Source organism: Pongo pygmaeus, chromosome 5 (assembly GCF_028885625.2).
Source record: "Pongo pygmaeus isolate AG05252 chromosome 5, NHGRI_mPonPyg2-v2.0_pri, whole genome shotgun sequence".
NCBI lineage: Eukaryota > Metazoa > Chordata > Mammalia > Primates > Hominidae > Pongo > Pongo pygmaeus.
The window spans coordinates 4283178-4297460 of record NC_072378.2 but is presented as its reverse complement, the minus strand read 5'-3'; the positions used below and the strand labels follow the sequence as shown (position 1 = coordinate 4297460).

Below are 14283 nucleotides of genomic sequence, written 5' to 3'. Positions count from 1 at the left end.
GTGGTCTGAGAGACTGTTTGTTATGATTGCAGGTCAGTTTTTCTTTTCTTTTTTCTTTTTTTTTTTTTTTTTTGAGATGGAGTCTTGCTCAAGTAGTGTTTTACTTCCAATTATGTGGTTGATTTTAGAATAAGTGCCATGTGGAACTAAGAAGAATATATATTGGGGTGGAGAGTTCTGTAGATGTCTATTAGGTCTATTAGGTCTGCTTGGTCCAGAACTGAGTTCAAGTCCTGGATATCCTTGTTAATTTTCTGTCTCATTCTGTCTAATATTGACAGTGGGGTGTTAATGTCTCCCACTATTATTGTGTGGGAGTCTAAGTCTTTTGTAGGTCTCTAAGCACTTGTTTTATGAATCTGGGTGCTCCTGTATTGGGTACATATATATTTAGAATAGTTGGCTCTTCTTGTTGAATTGTTCCCTTTACCATTATGTAATGCCCTTCTTTGTCTTTTCTGATCTTTGTGGGTTTAAAGTCTGTTTTGTCAGAGACTAAGATTGCAACCCCTGCTTTATTTTGCTTTCATTTGCTTGGTATGCTTTCACTTCCCTTTTTTGCTTTCATTTGCTTTCATTTCCCTTTATTTTGAGACTATGTGTGTCTCTGCATGTGAGATGGGTCTCCTGAATACAGCACACCAATGGGTCTTGACTCTTATCCAATTTGCCAGTCTGTGTCTTTTAAATGGGGCATTTAGCTCATTTACATTTAAGATTAGTATTGTTATGTGGGAATTTGATCCAGTCATCATGATGCTAGCTGGTTATTTTGCATACTAGTTGATACAGTTTCTTCATAGTGTCATTGGTCTTTATTTTTTTGGTGTGTTTTTGCAGTGGCTGGTACTGGTTTTTCCTTTCCATATTTAGTACTTCTTTCAGGAGCTCTCACAAGGCAGGCCTGGTGGTAATGAAATCCCTCAGCATTTGCTTGTTTAGAAAGGATTTTATTTCTCCTTCACTTATGAGGCTTAGTTTGGCTGCATATGAAATTCTGGGTTGAAAATTCTTTTCGTTAGGAACACTTTTACACTGTTGGTGGGACTGTAAACTAGTTCAACCATTGTGGAAGTCAGTGTGGCGATTCCTCAGAGATCTAGAACTAGAAATACCATTTGACCCAGCCATCCCATTACTGGGTATATACCCAAAGGACTATAAATCATGCTGCTATAAAGACACATGCACACGTATGTTTATTGCGGCACTATTCACAATAGCAAAGACTTGGAACCAACCCAAATGCCCAACAATGATAGACTGGATTAAGAAAATGTGGCACATATACACCATGGAATACTATGCAGCCATAAAAAATGATGAGTTCATGTCCTTTGTAGGGACATGGATGAAATTGGAAATCATCATTCTCAGTAAACTATCGCAAGAACAAAAAACCAAACACCGCATGTTCTCACTCATAGATGGGAATTGAACAATGAGAACACATGGACACAGGAAGGGGAACATCACACTCTGGGGACTGCTGTGGGGTGGGGGGAGGGGGGAGGGATAGCATTAGGAGATATGCCTAATGCTAAATGGCGAGTTAATGGGTGCAGCACACCAGCATGGCACATGTATACATATGTAACTAACCTGCACATTGTGCACCTGTACCCTAAAACTTAAAGTATAATAATAATAAAAAAAAAGTAGAAAATTCTTTTCATTAAGGATGTTGAATTTTGGCTCCCACTCTCTTCTGGCTTGCAGAGTTTCTGTTGAGAGGTTTGCTGTTAGTCTGATGGGCTTCCCTTTGTAGGACATCTGTCCTTTCTCTCTGGCTGCCCTTAACATTTTTTTCCTTCATTTTGACCTTGGACAATCTGATGATTATGTGTCTTGGAATTTGTCTTCTCATGGAGTATCTTTGTGGTGTTCTCTGTATTTCCTGAATTTGCATGTTGGCTTGTCTTGCTAGGTTGGGGAAGTTCCCCTGGAAAATATCCTGAAGTGTGTTTTCCAGCTTGTTTCCATTCTCCCCATCTCCTTCAGGTACTCCAGTCAATTGTAGGTTCAGTCTTTTTACCAAGTCCCATATTTCTTGGAGGCTTTATTCATTCCTTTGCATTCTTTTCTCTGTAATCTTGTCTGCATGCCTTCTTTCAGCAAAGTGGTCTTCAAACTCTGATATCCTTTCTTCCCCTTGGTTGATTTGGCTATTGATACTTGTATATGTCTCACAAAGTTCTCGTGACGTGTTTTTCAGCTCAATCAAGTAATTTATCTTCCTCTCTAAACTGATTATTCTAGTTAGCAGCTCTTCTAACCTTTTATCAAGGTTCTTATCTTCTTTGCATTGGGTTAGATCATGCTTCTTTAGCTCAGCAGAGTTTTTCATTGCCCATCTCCTGAAGCCTACTTTTGTCAATTCGTCCATCTCATCCTCTGTCCAGTTCTGCACCCTTGCTGGAGAGGCACTGCAATCATTTAAAAGAGAAGAGGCACCCTGGCCTTTTGGGTTTTTCAGTGTTTTTTCATTGATTCTTTCTCATCTGCATGTTTGTCTAGTTTTGCTCTTTGAGGATGCTGATCTTTGGATGGGGTTTTTGTGGGGACTTTTTGTTGTTGATGATGTTGTTGCTTTCTGTTTGTTTGTTTTTCTTTCAATAGTCAGATCCCCCTTCTATAGGGCTGCTGCTGTTTGCTGGGGGTTCACTTCAGACCCTACTCATCTAGTTCACTCCCATGCCTACAGATATCACTCAAGGAGGCTGGAGAACAGCAAAGATGGGTCCCTGCTTCTTCTTCTGGGACCTCTCACCTTGAGGGGCACCAATCTGATGCCAGTAGTATCACTCCTGTATAGGCTCTCTGGCAACCCCTGTTGGAGGGTCTCACCCAGTTGGGTGGCACTGGAAACAGGACTGGTTTAACGAAGCATTTTGACTGTCCCTTGGTGGAGGGAGTGTGCTTCGCTTTGGGGAAACCCATTCGTCTGGGCTGTCCAGATTCCTCAGAACTACCAGGAGGAAAGGAAGATTTAGCCTAAATCTTCCTTTCCTCCTGGTATTGGAGGTGCGGCCACCCCTCCCATTAGGGGCTCAGGCCCAGGGAGATCTCGGTTCTGTCCCTGAGCCTCTGGCTGGAGTTGTTGGAGTTCCTGCAGGGAAGCCCTGCCCAGTGAGGAAGGATGTGTCAGGGTCAGGCCTGAAGAGGTGCTCTGGCCACAGTCTGCCACAGCTGGCGTGTTGGGTTGTGGGGGACACCTCTTGGGGACCAAGCCGTGGAGCTTCCCTGACTCCAGCAGGGGAAAAGTGCGGCCTGGAGCTATAGAAATGGCTTCCGCCCTTCCCCTGCTCAGGGAGCTTAGTGTGTTAGGCAGTTATGAGTCCCAGTGCTGGCTGCTGCCTCCACCCCAAGGAGCTCAAATGGCTTAGGCAGCAGGCAGCTGCAGCTGTGGTGTTGGTCACCCTTCCCCCCGGAAGCTTGGCAGGCTTAAGCAGATTCCAGCTGAGGGGCTGTTGAGAATCTGCGCAGCTCCAAGTTTGGGACCCTAGGCCCCAGTGGCATGGGTTTGCCAGTGGGATCTTCTGATCCGTAGGTTGCACAGTTCTGTGTAAAAAGCACGGTTTCCCCGGCTGGGTAGCACGCTCACTCACCGCCTCCCTTTGCTGGGGGTGGAATTTCCCTGCCCCGTGTGGCTCTTAGGTGGCTGCCATACTCCACTGCTCTTCCTTCCTTATCATGGATCACGTCAGGTGCCTAGTCAGTTCTGATGAGAGAACCTGGGTAGCTTGGTTGCCCATGAAGGATTCATGTGCCAATTATGGTTTTTTCATAGGAGCCTTTGATTGCCGCTGTTTCTAGTCGGCTATCTTGGCTCCACCTAGAGTAGTAGTCTTGAGAGTAACTCAGACAGGTTTGGTTAATGCTTGTCCACTCTGCCTGATAAAATATATATAATTAAATTATGTATACATCATATTGGTGCACTGTATGTCTTTCATTATAACCCATAATACAGTCAGATTTGTAGTGTTTACTGTTCTTTCTTATAGGTCATAATCTAATAGAAGAAAGGAATTACATTTCTTTTCTTAATTAATAAATAATTGATTTTTTGAGATGGGGTCTCACTATCTTGCCCAGGCTGGTCTTGAACTCCTGGCCTCAAGTGATTCTCCTGCCTTGGCCTCCCAATTAGCTGGGTCTACAGGTATGAAACACCATGCCTGGCTACATCTATCTATTGTTTGCATTAGGTTCAATATATTGCATTATATCTATAAGCTGCTTGGTAGTTCTGTGAAACCCCTGCAATTATAAGCAAAATTTTATGTCTGTATGTGTGAATACAATTTTCTGGAAAAGGGGTCCATCACTTTCTTTAATTTCTCAGGGAATTTCAAGAAGCCATACAAAGGAATAACCATTGGCCAAAGATCTCACAGTGAGTCTGTTTATTAAGTAAAAATCTGTTTGTAAGGCACATCAGTTGTAGTACTCGTGCACTAATTTGTAGGTTTTAAGATTTGGATTTTTCTGTATTAGTTGTTCTTGAAATGGGGCTTACATACATAGCAATTCCCTGCTGTGGGATGTTTCAGCTTCTTCTTTTTGCTGGCTGTCTGCCCATGGGCCTTTTCAATACTTTCCGCTTCTGCTGGGAGCTGGAATGATACAAGGATAGGAGGTAACACAAACCAGTCAGGGTAGCTGCATTATTAGCAGCTCCAATAAGAGCTTTCAGGGAGGGAGAGTTGAAATTACTGATCCAAATGAGGCTTGGGGATTATCAGTGGATATCAATTATCCATAACCTTCTGGTCTCCCATGACTATCAATGACTTAAAGTTGGCTGTAAGCTTAAATGATTTCTTTTAACTAAATGAAAAGGATCAAGTTCATAAAGACTGGTGACCCTTGAGAGTTGTGCTAAGACTCTATCACCTGGGCTGGGGTTTTGGCTCGGGGAAGAATTTGATTGGCAGGAAGTAGCAGAATTTCATTTTTAATGCTCTGGTCCATTAATAGCATGAAAGCACCACAGGCTATCTTTGGGAGAACGTCCCTAAAAAGCACAGCACTTCTCAAAGGGGGCGGCATGCTGAAATCTCTACAGAAGGGTGGGAAGGAGAAGCATGAGTGTGTGTATGGGATTTGAAAAACTTCCAAGGGACTGTCACGTGCTGCCCTCCTTGTCCCCACCCTCAGCTGAGGACTCACTGGTCTGTGAAGAATGAAATAGTATCTGTGGGACACATTGTGCTTCTTGGCAAGTTCTGTATTTACCATACTGTTGTCCTGCTTGTTGGCGTTCAGAAGCAAACTTGACTTAACACAGGATATCCAATACGCATATTCCAACGTTTCAGCATCCCCCGTTTATGTTTTTTATTCTACATACACCTGCCTTGACTTTGTCATATTCTTGGTACATAGATTCAGATGGAGACAGTCAACCAGCAAAATTTAGTGTGTTTATCTCAAATAATGTGTCTCCCTGGAAAGCAGGAGTCATTTATTTGGGAAGACTCCCCCAGTGTCTTCATTTTTGTTGATGGCTGAGTAACAAAACCCAGCCACCTCTTCTTCCCCTACGCTGTGGAGCAGCTAGAGAAAAACAATTCTGGGAAGTTTTCCAAAAGGTGCCAGCATCTCAATGACCAAAGGCAAGGATGGTCGATGTCGTTCAGCTGGGTGTGTGCCTGGAACATTTGCCCCATTGGAAAAGGAGAAGGTTTGCCTCACAATAGAACTCTGTGTTTCCTGTTAACCTTCTGGAAAAACAGAAAATAATAGCAACCTGGGCTCCTCGAGTGCAATGCCACCGTGCCATCCATTTTGTGGCATTTGCTGTTATTTAGCATTTTGGGTGCTCTCCCTATTGCTAGAGTAAGCAGACACAGAAAAATAGAACATTCAAGGAATATGCACACGCACACACACATGCACACAGATGTCTTACAACAGTGCCCTTGGGTCTCATGAGCAGCACAAAGCCCAGAGAAGTTAAACAACTGGCCTATAGTCACACAGCCATGGCAGCGATGGTCACACGTGTTTCTAAATGCATTCCTTCAGTCCTACGCTTCAGCCCTGGGTGTTGCTGCTTTTGGCTCCCTTTACTTTTAATTTTGTTCTGTTCCTAAAAAAGAACCCAAGAAAAAGAATGCTTACACTACGAGGAACAGAATAACAGAATTCTGTGTTTTTTCATTTTGCTCACAGACCTCCAAACTCAGAGGAGAATTCTGAGTGAGTAGCAGGGTCAGAGCTAAGCCCCAGGCCACGTGCACATGACCCCCACCTCCAGCCGAAAGTCATGGTCACATGTCACGCCTCCATGCGGCTGCAGGGCCAGGCATGTACTCAGAGCCCTGCCATGGGCAGTGCCAGGACGGGAGGAGACACACACTGAGGCCAACTGCTCTGGCCACAGGCCCAGAGGGGCGCATCTGACCTGAGGCACCTTCCTCCTTGGAGCTTTCTGCCTCTGCCTAATTACAGCTGGCTTCTCTGAAGTCAATCTGATCAAGGTCAACTGGCCACTATGGGAAACCAAGCTCAGGGAGGTAAATTTAGAGAGCTGAAGGGACACCCTCACTGCCTGCTCCAGCTATGACTCAGCGGAAATTCTGAAATGAAGAGCCAAATGCTTGTGGAAGAGAGCAGCATAGAGGCGTGTGGGATTGGCAGTGAATGAGTAAACGTCAGGAATGGCTGAATGAATGAATGAACAAATGAAAGCACCAGCCCTTTGCATCCGCAGAGCGGCTCTGGGGAAAGTAACTGGAGTTAAGGACTCTCTGCAATGGGCTAGTTGGAGGATGCTTACAGGACGTGCAGAGTCCTTGGGGGAGCCTGGAGGTGACACTTGCTCACTCCACGTGACACCCATGCAGTTGGGCAAAGCCTCTGAGTTTGACTGAGGAGGAAATCCTAAGTGGATGGACTTGGAGAGGGCCCTCGGCTGCCAGCCACCATATGACATACAGAAACAGGGTCGGCGGGGTGGTCAGCGGCAGCTGCAGGCATCTCTGGCTGGAAACGGAGCAGCTACAAATAGGCGGTGACCTTCTGTAGCCATCCTGCTCCCACAGAAGGAGATGCGCTCTGGGAAGAGGCTGCTGGGTGTGTGCCAGTGCTGAGGTCAGGGGGAAGGAACTCAGTCTTCCCATTGCAAGCAGCTCAGCATCTTTGGGTGGCAGAGGGAGGGGGCACACCTGTCTCCATCTGGGGTGGAGATCCTGGTCTTACATTCTGACAGAATGAGAGCCTGGAACACACTCAGTGGAGAATCCTGAAGAAGGAGATGTCAGACGTAACCCCAGGCGGGGCTCCCGCAAAGGCAGGGCGGGACACTGTCACCTGCGACGGCCATGAACACTGTTGCTTTCTGACCAGCTGGACCCAGTTTTTCTGATGTAGATTAAAGGTGGCAGGAAAAAGACAGAGAGGGGTGCCAGGAAACATCTTTGCCTTCCACTAATTCCAGATTCATTTATTATTTCTTTTAATATTCATCTTTTAAGGGGTAAGTGTCCCTTTCAGAAAGTTATGCCAAAGTCTAACTTACTCGAGACGCTGGTTTGCTTACCTTCAACACTCCAAGGTGACACATTGCACTCTGCAAATATTTATTGAGAATTGTTTACGTACAAGGCACTGTGCCAGACAATAAGACCAAACAAAGATTAAGATAAGATTCATAACATGGTCATTGCAAGAGCATGGGCTGTGGAGTCAGACTGAAGTTTAAATCTTAATTCTAGCCCTCTGCCTTTACTTGGTGAAGCTCCTCTGTAAAATGGGTATATCAATACCTGCCTAATGAAGTGAGCAATGAGGATTAAATGGAATTCTTATGCAAAACAACCAGTACCGTGACTTCTGTGCGCCAGGCAATTTGTAAATGAAGATTCCCTCCCCTTGAGGAGAGTGGCAAAATTGTTCACTGGGAGAGAGGGTCGTGGAAACTACTACTGAATCCCAAACCAGGATCAGGATTTATTCAGCAACACGCAAGTAACATGCCATAGGACTGCAATGGGAGGAGCCCCAGGGGCATCAGAAAAGGAGGGTTTACAGTACCTTGAAGGGAAAGAGGGGTTTAATCATTGGAGGGTGGAGTGGGTGGTACCCCAGGCTAAAGGGCTAGCACAGACCCAGGCACAGAAAGTGTCAAGTTGTGTAGCCTTCTCTGAGGATGGGGACTGCCCTGATGTGGCTGGGAATGGAGTGTGCCAAAGAAGCCATGGGGGTCAGCCTGGGCTGGAGCCTTGCGTGACCATGGTATCATCTCCTTCAGTGTATCTCATGGCCCTTCAGGGCTCTCCCAAGAGCAGAGGCTGTGTGTGGGCCTCAGTGGCTTCCTCTAGCCTGCTCCCCAAAGCTCTGTATCTAGAAGAAATTCCCCAGAGCTCCAGGATCCGTGACTAGCTCCTTTCCTGGCATGTTTGCTGCAGCTACAGAGGGTTTTAATTGGGCTCTGTGTTCACAGATCAGCTGAATCCCAAGACATATTAGAAGAAGCGTATTGTGACAAGCCATTGGTTGGAAGTCATCCTGTTCCTTTGGGCATGAATTAGACCCTATGTATCCACAATATCCAGTTTTGAACATGACCAAAACCTGAAGATATCAAAGAGGAACAGGAAGGGCACCAGGGAGATTACAGGGATAGGGGATCATGCTGTCCCAGACAGGCTGAGAACATAGGTTGCCTGGGGAGGAGGGGGCTAGGAGCAATGTCGGGATTCTCTCTACATAGAGAATTTTCACTAGGACAAAACTTATTTTCCTTCCTGTCTTGGAGACTAGAGAGAAATGCAGGCCAAGCAGCATCAACTGGGGCCACACACAGGGGTCTCTTCTTTCCCCCATCTGCCTTGAGCATCATGACAGATGAGATGAGGAGAAGGATGTTTGTGCAGACCCATGATACTGTCCCCAGGTCTACTCATGAGACCAGGATGGAGCACACAGGCTGGATAGGGACAGCCTTGCATTGGCTCTAGTGAATTCTTTAAAGACTAAGGCATTTGCAAGCTTCAAATGAGTTCTGTCTTCAGCTCTTTGAGCAGCACATTCCTTGGTGGATCTCACCACAGATTGCAAAGCACAGGGTGCTGGGGCTGGGAAGACTGGGCGGCTATCCCTAACCCTGAGTGTGCCCCCATGGCACAGGTCCCTCGAGGAAGGGCAAGACAGAGTAAAGTCCCAAACTGGCCTCTGTGCAACCAGAGACAGCACCAGGGCACTCACCTGGTGCCTGGAAGCTGAAGAGAGGATCACAGGAAGGGAGGAGGAGGTGAAATTCAGGTTGAAGAAAAGTCAACTGTTGCCTCATTCTCTTGCAGACTCTGGCTCTCAATGTGTTCCTACAAGATAAAGGATGGTGAAGGTGACATGGGCCAGGGACAAACTCAGTGCTTGCCAGTGTCTGGTGCATAAGTGTTGGATAAATCTGTGTTGGATAAATGGATTGCCTGGGAGTCAGCTGGAGGTTGATTTTTGCCAATTCCCTTCCTTTCCTTCTTCTTTCCTATGAAGGGGGAAGAGGCTGGCATGCTAGTCCTTAAATAGGAGAGTCCCCTTTCCTAACTTTAATTATTGTGAAACTTTGGCTTCCAGGGAGCAATGCTCATAAACATAGGGCAGCTTTAACTGACCCGGGAGGACTTGCAGGTAGGCACCAAACAGAAGGTGAGCAGGAGGGAGCGTCTCTTCTTGCTAGTGGATGGAAAGCTCAGCTGGATGGATTTATTAAAGAAGACCTGGACCCACCCTGAGAGATCAGATGCTGATATAGACTGGAAGAAGGGACAGGGCTGTGGTCCTGAGGAGCCCTGCAAAATCAAAACTGATCAGCAAACAAAGCGTGAGGCTGAGCCGCATTGTGCAGTTCTTGAGTGTTCCATCCTCATGACAGCAGGGGGGACTGAGTGTTGTTAGTCCTATTTTCCATGTGAAGAAACTGAGATGCAGAGGCTCAGGGCCAGCAGACCATGACTTTAGTGCTCCTTCTTTCCTCTGCCACAGGCCACTCCGGAGAAAGCTAGTACTGGTGCTGGGTGTGTCAGATCAACCTTCCCCAAAGCAAGGTCCCTGGATTACCCACCTCAGTATCACCTGGGAACTTGTTAAAAATATAGATTCCAGGCCCCCAGACAAGCCTTGCTGAGTCAGAATGTCAGAAGCTAAGGCTGGGGGAGAATTCCTCGTAGCTGTTTCTCTGGCTGAGGTTGGGATGAGGGCAGAATGCTTCCCTGGATGCATGTGGCATGTGTTCTACCTCCAACAGCTGTTAAGAATTATTTCCATTTTCTTTAAAGGGGCTTTAAAGGAGGGATAGCAAGTTGAGAAATTTGATTCTTGAGCAGAAAAAGATCCAGGAAGAGAAAATCATTTAAACAGTGACCAATTTAATCCAGGTTTATTAGTGTATGTATTCTGTGGCCCCTTTTTAAACAGACATGTTGTGTTCCAATGTATCTGGCATTCATTCCCCCTGTTGATGCTTGGTGCAAACAGGAAAGCTAGTGGACCAGTGACTCAAACCAGATTTTATGGAACCTCCGTCTCCCTTCTTGGCTTGATTTCACTGAACAATTAATTACAAGGGTATTTCTAATCTTGCTTGTAGAGTCTCTGTGTCAGTTGACATGCCTTGAGAAAACTCTGTCTCAAATAGGTTTATCTAATAAGGAAATGGGTTCTCTCCCATCACAAGAGGCTCGGGTGGGTCTCTGGATTTGGTTCATTCAGTGGTTCGATTATGTCAGAACGGACCAGGTTCTTCCTGCCCAGCCACCCCGTGAGGGCTTTATACCAGGCTGGTGGTAAGTTGGGCTGCAGCAACCCAGGCATCATGGAGCCACAAACAAGCTGTGTCTGAGACAGTAAACGTTCCCAGAAGCCCCCAGCAGCACTCCTCTCAGGCGTCAGGCTGGAGTTTGCTCATCATGGACCCACGCCTAGACCAGCCACTGGCAGAGGGAGAGGAGAAAGCCACCATCGGCTTAGACCTCTCAGGATCAGCCCTCTGAGCTGGGGTCTTCCCTGACACACAGGCAGATAGGAGGATAGATAGCTTCACAAAATCAGGATTCTGCTCCAAAGAAGGGGGATGAAGGAGTGTCAGCCATAGTTTATTTCCCAGAAAACAGCTGGTTTGGAGGTCACTTACATACAGTGAATCCCAAGAGTGCCTATTATCCTAAGTAAGAGGGCAGGTTTTACTGCACCCACTGATCCAAGTGAGGGCTGAAATTAAGCCTCCTCTGCTCTCTGCTCCTCCTGCCTACTTCACATGCTGAAAGCAGACACAAGCAGTGGTTAGGGAGGAGGATGGAACATCCAAGGGAAAGGTACAGAAGTCTATTTTTTGTATGTGTCCTGTCAATTCCGTCCAGAGGATATCCATATCTTATATTGTCCTTCAGATTGAAGCTTTGACACCTCTAAAAATATAAGACAGTCTCGTGGAGGCTAGAGCTTTCTCTGGCAGAACCAAGGAGAGGGCCTCAAACATATACTCAACAAATATTTGTTGGGTGAATAAATGCGTGGATGGATGGATGGACGAGATGTTTGATGAGCATGGTTACACGACAAATTTTAGACAAACTTCTTGCAAACAATGCTGAGTGCTCTAAAGAATGCTGCTGGCGAGGTCAGTAGCAGGGCTGGAACTGTGACCTTGTGGAGCTGTCTGTGATCTGGGGTTGGTCCAACCCTTTAGTGTGCTCTAGACATGATCTGTGGGGACAGCTGCTGAGGTCAGCCCTGGCTTCAGTTCCTACACTATGAGGGTGAGGAAAACAACAGCTGGCAAGGGCTTTGTCTCAGTAGGCATCCCCAGGCCTGTGAACTTTGTCCAGCTGAACTTCCCTCCAGGGGCCTGTAGGCACAGAGGGAGGGAGAAGCTGAGATTTTAAGTCTACTTGCTTGATTTCACACTCTGGCAGAGTTGATCCAATCACCGAGCTTGGTGAGCTCTGATGGACTGCCATATTTTTTCCTATTAGCACTAGAGTATGGAGGGAAACTCCTTTATTTAAATTTATTTTTTTCCAGTTAGAAAATATTTACTTTTGGTGGCAGATGTTACATACAAAAGGATCTAAGTTGAGCCTAAAAAATACTGATTTGGGAACTCACTGGAAGTAAATATGGCGGCATCTCATGACCCTGGAGGCCAGAAGTCGAATCAAGATATCAGTGAAGTTGGTTCATTCTTTTAAAAATTTTTTTATAATTTTGATAAAATACATGTAACATACAATTGATCATTTTAACAGTTTTAAGACTGTAGTTCAATAGTGTTAAGTACATTCACATTGTTGTGCACCAATTTTAGGTAGATTTTTAATTGAGGTATATACTATAGAAAAGTACACAAATACTAAACACACAGCTCAGTGAATTTTCACAAAGTGAACATTCCTGTGTAATCCATCCCAGATTAGAAGATAGAATATTATCAGTACCCCAAGAACCCTGCGTGTGCCCCTCCAATTCAACCCCCACCCATCCCCAAAATGACACTACGATCCTTATTTCTAGCACCATAGGAGTAAGTTTTACCTGTTTTTGAACTTCATATAAATGGAATTGTATAATGTGTACTATTCTGTGCCTGGTCTCTTTTGTCCAATGTCACGTTTGAGAGATCCCCCCATGTCATAGTAACAGTAGTTTGTTCCTTTTCATCACAATGTAGTATTCCATTACATGAATATAGCACAGTTTATTTATCCATTCTGTTGTTGATGAATGCATGGAGTTTTTTTTCATTTTGGGGCGATAATGAAAACAACGTAATATTTATATTTATAATGTTTAGGTAATTATAGTGAATATAATTATATTTATTATTTGCTCAATGAATGCTTCTCTGAGCTTTCTTGGAGATACATTCTTTTGGTGCATATTTGTAATGTAAATCCAGGAGTTGACTTGCTGAATCATAGGATATTCTTGTATTCAAGTTTAGTAGCTACTGTCAGAAGTTTCCAAAGCAGTTGCTCCAGTTGCCATTCTGACCAGCAGGGTATTAGTGTCCCAGTGACTTTACATCTTTACCAACAGTTTTTTTCATGTTGGCCATTCTGGTGTGTGTTTGGTGGAATCTCACTGGAGTTTCCTTTTTTTTTTTTCCTCTCGTTGGAGTTTTAATTTGCATTTCCTTGCCATACATTTTTTTCATATGTTTATTGGTCATGTTGATATCCTCTCTGATGAAGCATCTGTTCAAGTCTTCTACCACCATTTTTTAATTAGCTTATCTGTCTTTTTTAATTGATTTGTAGGAGTTCCTTATATATTCTGGGAGTTCTTTATATATTCAACAGAATATATATATATTCCACAGGAGTTCTCTATATATTCAACAGAATATATATATATATATATTCCACAGGAGTTCTCTATATATTCAACAGAATATATATAGATAGATATTCAACAGAATATATATATAGATAGATATTCAACAGAATATATATATAGATAGATATTCAACAGAATATATATATAGATAGATATTCAACAGAATATATATATAGATATATTCAACAGAATATATATATAGATATATTCAACAGAATATATATATAGATAGATATATTCAACAGAATATATATATAGATATATTCAACAGAATATATGTATATGTATATATTCAACAGAATATATATGTATATGTATATATTCAACAGAATATATATGTATATGTATATATTCAACAGAATATATATGTATATGTATATATTCAACAGAATATATATGTATATGTATATATTCAACAGAATATATATGTATATGTATATATTCAACAGAATATATATGTATATGTATATATTCAACAGAATATATATGTATATGTATATATTCAACAGAATATATATGTATATGTATATATTCAACAGAATATATATGTATATGTATATATTCAACAGAATATATATGTATATGTATATATTCAACAGAATATATATGTATATGTATATATTCAACAGAATATATATGTATATGTATATATTCAACAGAATATATATGTATATGTATATATTCAACAGAATATATATGTATATGTATATATTCAACAGAATATATATGTATATGTATATATTCAACAGAATATATATGTATATGTATATATTCAACAGAATATATATGTATATGTATATATTCAACAGAATATATATGTATATGTATATATTCAACAGAATATATATGTATATGTATATATTCAACAGAATATATATGTATATGTATATATTCAACAGAATATATATGTATATGTATATATTCAACAGAATATATATG

At 43.2% G+C, this 14283-nt stretch overlaps 1 long non-coding RNA gene across 1 annotated transcript; it reads right to left on the bottom strand.

Annotated features, from left to right (window-relative positions):
* Nucleotides 1–4376: 4376 nt before the first annotated feature.
* Nucleotides 4377–12652, bottom strand: LOC129039497 (uncharacterized). Its single transcript, XR_008503328.2, has 3 exons — nucleotides 12541–12652; nucleotides 9217–9332; nucleotides 4377–4619 (listed from the first exon to the last, which is right to left on the bottom strand). It is a non-coding gene; the product is annotated as an uncharacterized LOC129039497 (long non-coding RNA).
* Between the last annotated feature and the right edge of the window lie 1631 nt (nucleotides 12653–14283).